This window comes from Carassius carassius, chromosome 21, assembly GCF_963082965.1.
Source record: "Carassius carassius chromosome 21, fCarCar2.1, whole genome shotgun sequence".
Lineage (NCBI taxonomy): Eukaryota > Metazoa > Chordata > Actinopteri > Cypriniformes > Cyprinidae > Carassius > Carassius carassius.
In genome coordinates this window covers 14,589,865-14,597,556 of record NC_081775.1, presented here as the reverse complement: position 1 = coordinate 14,597,556, position 7,692 = coordinate 14,589,865, and positions in this window count along the sequence as shown.

The following is a 7,692-nucleotide window of genomic DNA, read 5'->3' as shown; positions in this document are numbered from 1 at the left end:
GGGTTCTTTTTTGACCTATAGAGTTTTAGCTGGCAACAACGAATGACACGGTGGATTGTGCTCAACGACTATGTTTTCTGGAAGTATTCCTGAGCCCATGTTGTGATTTCCATTATAATAGCATTCCTGTATGTGATGCAGTGCTGTCTAAGGGCCCGAAGATCAAGGGCATCCAGTATGGTTTTCCGGCCTTGACCCTTATGCACAGAGATTGTTCCAGATTCTCTAAATCTTTGGATGATATTACCAACCTGTCCTCCAACCAATACGCCCGTATAGGTCGTTTGTCCAAATCCCTGAAATACGACCCATCAGAGCGTATACTACAATTGCGCCCCTATTGGCAAAAGGTCGTTTTCATATTAATGTTTTGTACTCTTTTATTTGCACTCTGATTTGCGTTTCGTGTAGCTCAGTTGGTAGATCATTGCGCTATACATTGATAGGTAATCATGCTATCATGTGCACAAAAATGTATATGCTCTGTAAATCATAATTTAGCATGATTTCTGTGAGGGTTAGGTTTAGGGGTGGGGTTAGGTGTGGTCATTGAGATCGGTGTAAAAAGGCCACACATTGCATTTAAATAAACGTGCGTTTTGATTGGTAATGACGTTATACGTCATTTCATGACGACAGACGCAACGCGATACTGTCATTATTTTTATGCCCGCTAGAGGGCGCTTAACTTTAAAACGTAAATATAGGTCGTAATAAGGTGCTTGCACAAACGACCTATATGGTCGTTTTTTGTTGGAGGACAGGCTCGATATTACGCACTATAGATGATGATAACTTCAAACTCTTTGCAATTTTTCTCTGAGAAACTCCTTTCTGATATTGCTCCACTATTTTTCACTGCAGCATTAGGGAAATTGGTTATCCTCTGCCCATCTTGAATTCTGAGAGACACTGCCACTCTGAGAGGCTCTTTTTATACCCAATCATGTTGCCAATTGACCTAATAAGTTGCAAATTGGTCCTCCAGCTGTTCCTTATATGTACATTTAACTTTTCCGGCTTCTTATTTGATTTCATACCTGAATTATGACATTTGACATGTTATCTATATTCTATTGTGAATAAAATATAAGTCTATGAGATTTGTAAATTATTCCATTCCTTTTTTTACTCAGAATTTGTACAGTGTCCCAACTTTTTTGGAATCGGGTTTGTACAAAATGGATTTTAAAAGGGTGGGTAATAGGGACTGAATGTGATTCAAAGGAGCTATTAATACCCAGTTAAGGTAAAGGAATAAATCTTCATTCATTAGAGATAAACAGACCAGTACATCAATTATTTAGTCTTGAATGACTAGCAATAGATGTAATAAAATCTGCTTTGTTTACTGTAGACTGACGATTCCAGAGACCAATAGAAAAATAAAATAGTGCATTAGCAGACATAGGCAAAGTGTGCAGGTTGTTTGGATTGCAATACCTATAGTGTGTGATGTGTTGTTTGTGAGTGGTAATAGTAGTAGGGATATGGAAACACATAGTAAGAGTTGGTCGACGTGAGTTGGAGTTGAAGCAAAGTGTAGAAAAGAGGATAATTTAAAAGTGATACTTCTGTCCATTGCCATGGCCCAGCACGGTTGAGTCCATGATCTTTAAAATCTTCGGGCTTCACACAACGGTTGCCATGGTATACTTAACTTTTTTTTATACCTGTTTGACAAAATAGAAGTTGAATTCAGCTGAACACACTTTACTAGGGCTAAGCAAGCACACGGCACTGACAAAGTATGCGATAGAGTATGGGACGAAACACAACTTAAGCAATTCCTATTAATTTAATTTATTAATGTATAATATATATTATTAATTTCAAATTATTATTAGAATTATTATTAACAACTTTTATTTTTATTATTAATAATTATTTTATTATAAGTTTTAGAATTATTATTAATTATATATTTTTTATTTTGTAATTTATATTATATTATATTATATTATATTATATTATATATTAATAATAACATTAAATACACACACACACACACACACACACAAATACACGCACTATATTATATATTATTATTATTATACTACATTATTTTTATTATATCATTATAAATGATAAATACATTTATATACTGTAAAACGCAATCATGTTGCTATTATTTTATAAGGAGAGGGTTACCTCAAAGAGGAGGAAGTGAACTGAAATTACAAGACATGCTAAATACTAACTTTCTCTATATAATATACTTAAAATTGATAGCTATACAAAAAGAATGAGTAAAAAGTAAAATACAATTTAGAATTGCATATTTTCTGATTGTATGATCTAACACTTTCCAGATTTTGAAGTCAAACTTAATAGGAAATCATACCTCAAAGAACACAAATGTCAGGTCAAAGACTAACAGCAAACCTGTTGATCTAAAAGGAGCTAACACTTGAATGAACCCTGAATATGGAGGTTTTCAGGACCACATGTGACCCATAGAGCTCGATAGACCACCTAATTAACTCCAACAATAGGAATTCTGAAAGCTGGAAGGCTGAACATACAAACAAACTGTGGTTTCCATAATGATTCCTTCAGAGATGGAGGCTGACATTCTGTGTTAACATTCCTGCGGGTCTGGCTTTTGCCTCGTTGGCTGGCACCCCCAGGCCTCGCAATGCAAACAACAACAGAAAACAACATGAACAGCTGCAAGAACAACAACAACAAAGACGTGTCCCCATTTACCCTTCAGCTGGATTTGCGAGCTTGCTGCTTCAGCACCATTAGCATCAGATCCAAGCCATTCTTTTTTACATTTGTGGGTGACAATATTCCACACTGTGCTGGCTCTCGTTAGCCAGAGAGCAAAAGAACAGAGAACAAAAGGGACGAGATTTGTGTGGAGGATGAGTAGGGCCACCAAACTGGCTGCCGTCATACTGCGAGTTCTCCTGCCAGCACAGGCTGTCCGACCTTGGTTTATTGGCTCTCCATTGGGTTTGCGGTCACATTAGATACACCGCCGTTTTGCCGCAAACACCCAGAGGAATGCATGGGTGGCGCACGATGGGATTCCGCACACAATCCGGCTTTCATTTCATGCGAGGGCACAAATCCCTGTTCGTCTCAGCCTCTTTTCCTTCATAATCACATAATAAAAGCTGAAATCATACACAGGCAAAACTTGTTTCATTACGCAACTTTATTTTTATTGGTCACCAGAATGTAAATCTCTTAACCTCATTTACTGAACTCAAACAGATGTCAGATGGATTTCATTTAGCTCACATAAGTCAAGTCGTAGAGGAACGAGAGACTCGGAGTGAGGAAAAAGAGTCATGTAGGAACGGTGTGAAATAGGAAACAATGGTCACGCCATGTCTGGGACTTCAGAGAGGAGCCCTCTGAGGCTTTTGGATTGTGAAAATCCACATCTCTCCATTTCTCTTTTCTTCTTCTCTCCTCTCTTCCTTAGAAACACTTAGGCAGCACACTATTCGTCTCCAGGCTTTGAGCATTGTTCACGTTCTTTCTGCCTAACGCTTGAAAGCACCCCATTTTTCACTCGACCACTTCCTCGTGGGACCCCAGCCCAGAGAGCAGCATGCAGAGGATATGTTTTATTGGACTGTTGCTGACAAATAAATCTAAATATGTATTTTGGTCATGTTTGCAGGCAGGCGGTGTCCTTAGGGGGTAGAGGTGGGTGATTATCAGCCATAAATAAAAGTAGCAGGTCATTCACATGTGCATACTCTTAAAAGCAAAGAGAAAGTCTGGAGAATGGGAGAGATTTAAAGAGAGAATATTCCATTTGTGTATTCAAAATCTTAAAATGCCAACCTGTCCTCCAACCAATACGCTTGTATAGGTCGTTTGTCCAAATCCCTGAAATACGACCCATCAGAGCGTATACTACAATTGCGCCCCTATCGGCACAAGGTCGTTTTCATATTAATGTTTTGTACTCTTTTATTTGCCCTCTGGTTTGTGTTTTGTGTAGCTCAGTTAGTAGATTATTGTTGTGTTATACTTTGATATGTAATCATGCTATCATGGGTTCGATCCCAGGGAATGGACGTGCACGAAAATGTATATGCTCAATAAATCATAATTTAGCACGATTTCTGTGAGGGTTAGGTTTAGGGGTGGGGTTAGGTGTGGTCATTCGAACGAATAAACCACCTAGTAAAATATGTAGGAAATACTGTGAGATCGGTGTAAAACGCCACACATTGCATTTAAATAAACGTGCGTTTTGATTGGTAATGACGTTATACGTCAATTCATGACGACAGACGCAACGCGATACTGTCATTATTTTTATGCCCGCTAGAGGGTGCTTAACTTTAAAACGTAGATGTAGGTCGTAATAAATGCTTGCACAAACGACCTATATGGTCGTTTTTTGTTGGAGGATAGGCTCTAAAATACATACTTTGCCGTATGAAATCAGTATATTGCAAGTTGCAGTAAGTAATCAATTTAAAGCAACAGTTTTTCTAAAAGTAAAAATTCTGTCATCATTTACTTACCCTTATGATGTTTCAAAGTCACATAGAACACGAAAAATATATTTAACAGAATGTTTCTACTGTTTTATTTATGTATTTTTTTATACAATGAGTGATATGAGTCACTTTTTATACAAAGTGAATGGAGACTGGGGTTGTCAAGCAAAAAGCATCCATAAAAGTAATCCGGATCACTCAGGTGTTTTATACTTCAAACCATCTAATGCCATAGATTACCTTCATGTGATAAAATCAAATTTCTGTTTGTGTACATTCAAAAATTTATCAGCGACATCAAATATAATCGATTATTGCATTTGTATCATAATTATGAGACATAGAGTACTTTAAAATGTGCAAGTAACAGTATGAGATGTTTAAAGTCAATAAAAAATACTGTTGCAAGTGTGAGATATTAAGTCATATAAAGTCACGATTATTGAAAAGAATGTTGCATTTGTCAAATATTAAGTCATAGTGTGACAATTGAAATCACATTGCTAGACAGCACCATGGTTGAGTATATGCAAACATTTATTTTGTTCATTTTATTTTCAACAAACGGCAAAGCAGCCTGGTCATTCTACTAAACATCTTTTGTGTTTCACAAGAGACAAAAAATTAATCAGGTTTGCAACAACAAAGCTGAGTAAATGGCATAACTTTCAGAATTACTCAAACACTTTAATTAGCTGTAATCGTTATTTTAATCAGAAGCATTGCATAAATTATACCCCTAAACAGTAACAGGAGAGTTTTAAAAAGGTCAAATACACCCTTTTCAACTATTTTTACTACAGCATATCATGCTTTTTACCCACATCTTTCTCAAACTCAAATCTTAAATGTGTCAATTCAGTGCCATGGAATCACAGAGGAAGACATGACCAGCACTTTATTTTACAGTGCTGTTCCTCATGTACATACTATGTACTTATTGAAGTAATTACTGTAACTAGGTAATAACTAGGTACTTACCCTAAAACTACCCCTAAACCTAACCCTACCCCATGTAGTTACCTCATATTACAGTATGTACTGTAAAATAAAGTTCAACCGATGACCACAGAACAAATGCATCTAAGGGAGAGAACAGGAAACTAGGGCAGGTCATAGGAGTGACAGGCACATATAATATACATACTTGAGTAGATAAAAATCAGCAGCGTATTGAGACCTGCCAGCCCGACACAAATCAAGCTGTCCATTACAGGAGGCCCTAGCAGGTCACGCTCTTAATGAAATGGTCTGAGCCTGCTGACGGGACTGAAAGAAAGTCAATGGGAGACGCTGGGCAGTGGCCCGCCTTTGTGATTGACACATCCTGAGCCACCGGCCCATCCGGCGTGTCAGAGAGGAACGGCGGCTTGGCCTTGACTGGACGTCCCCTATCAACATGTCACAGGGCGGGGATGGGACTGTAAATTATGGCCGCTTTGTTCGTGAGCTCTAAATGTTAAGTTTGGCCTGATATATGAGGATGGGGATAACAAATGAAGATCTCCAGCTTGCTTCCTATGTAGTTAAATGTATTAATATACGCTATATGTCATTTCATACACACGATATCAATTGCGCTTTTCATACGCCACAATTACTGTTGTCTCTCACGCGTCACACATTCACCAGTGCTGCAAGGCAATTGGCACAAGACGGGAAAAGTCTGCTAAGTTTTCAGTCTGAGATGGGCGCTTTGAAGGTAGACAAAACTGCAGGGAATAAAAGCGGGGGCCTTCGGCAAGCTGCACTTCTGAAGGCTGGCGTGCTTCTCCAGCTGCCTGGCTTGACAAGCGAGCTCTTCCACGGCGGCGCTGAATTATATCTGTGTGTCTAATTATGTCTTTTCAACTGCTCACAATGAAAGACTGTGTGCCTTCCACACGCGTGGAGTAGGACAGCGGGTGGAAGTGCCGCCCGAAAAGAACATACTCCCGTGCTTCTGACATAGATACCTGTCTGTGTGTCAACATAGCACATTGCATGACGTCCCGGCACCCTAATGAAAGAGATCTGTGCGAGAAGCTGCCACTCTGTACTTGTTTATATATATATATATATGTGTGTGTGTGTGTGTGTGTGTGTGTGTGTTTTACAAGAGCAGCGAGCAGGTTTTTTTTTTTTCAATTCACAATTTAAACACAATTACCTCTCATTAAGTGTGTCTTTGATAAGATCTCAAAGATTTTTCTAGACAAATTTATTTTTAAGGGGCAACATTTGTAGAGACGTAACAGAATTTCGCACAGTTTTAAACCTCCTATTTAACAGAATAGAAAACGGAGAAAAAAATGACTTATTCTCATCTTTTTCCATCTCCTTTTCCTTTTTACGGAGGCTGGTACATCGCTCCTGCACTAAAGCGGTCACAAGGGGGTAGCATTGACACAGCTCTGCGAGGCTCTCCGGCTGAAGACATGCTGTGGGACAAACTGCCTTTGATGTAATTGAGGTCTCAGACCTTTTACGAGAGCATATATTGGTTTGTACGTGAAAATGTTCAAGGAACAATGGATTTCCATAAGTGGATGTAAAATTGTGTTTGGAACTCACCTCTGCATGCTAACCGCTTCTCTAAACAATAACAAAAAATGGCTGCACGGGCACCGGGTCTCGTAATTTCTCCGGCGCCGTGCTGAGGAAATGAAAGAGACTGAAGCATTAGGATTAAATAGGTGACTAAAAGATTCAGACACACTCGCTTATGTGTGCTGCATCCCCGTCGAGTCATCAAAATAAACATGCAGATTTTCATGAAGTCAAACTGTTTAAAGGAGAAGGGGGAAAAACGAGTTTAGGAGCAAAGAAATCTGTCAGCGTTTGCCAGAAAATATCAATTATTTTAATGCAGAAATTCCTTCACTGAAAGGGGGAACATGAACATAGATTTTATTTTGACCGCATGGGATGAGCAAAATCAGTCAAAAGAGGTAAACATGTTTTTGGATGGGCATATGTTAACCTCAACAGATAATGCACTGCAAATGCATGGTACAATTATTACTTCATTAATGTACTAATTAAGCTTTGCTAATCATTAATCATATTAGAAGTCACCTAGTAAGCATTTGTGTCGATTTATCTTATCATCCAAAGCGATACTTTAAAGCAAAGTAACACCGCAGGCTCATAAATAAAGGTTACACATTTACATATTCAGTTTATCATGAATATTGCATACACTGTACATAAAAATTCAAACACACTCTTTATGAAA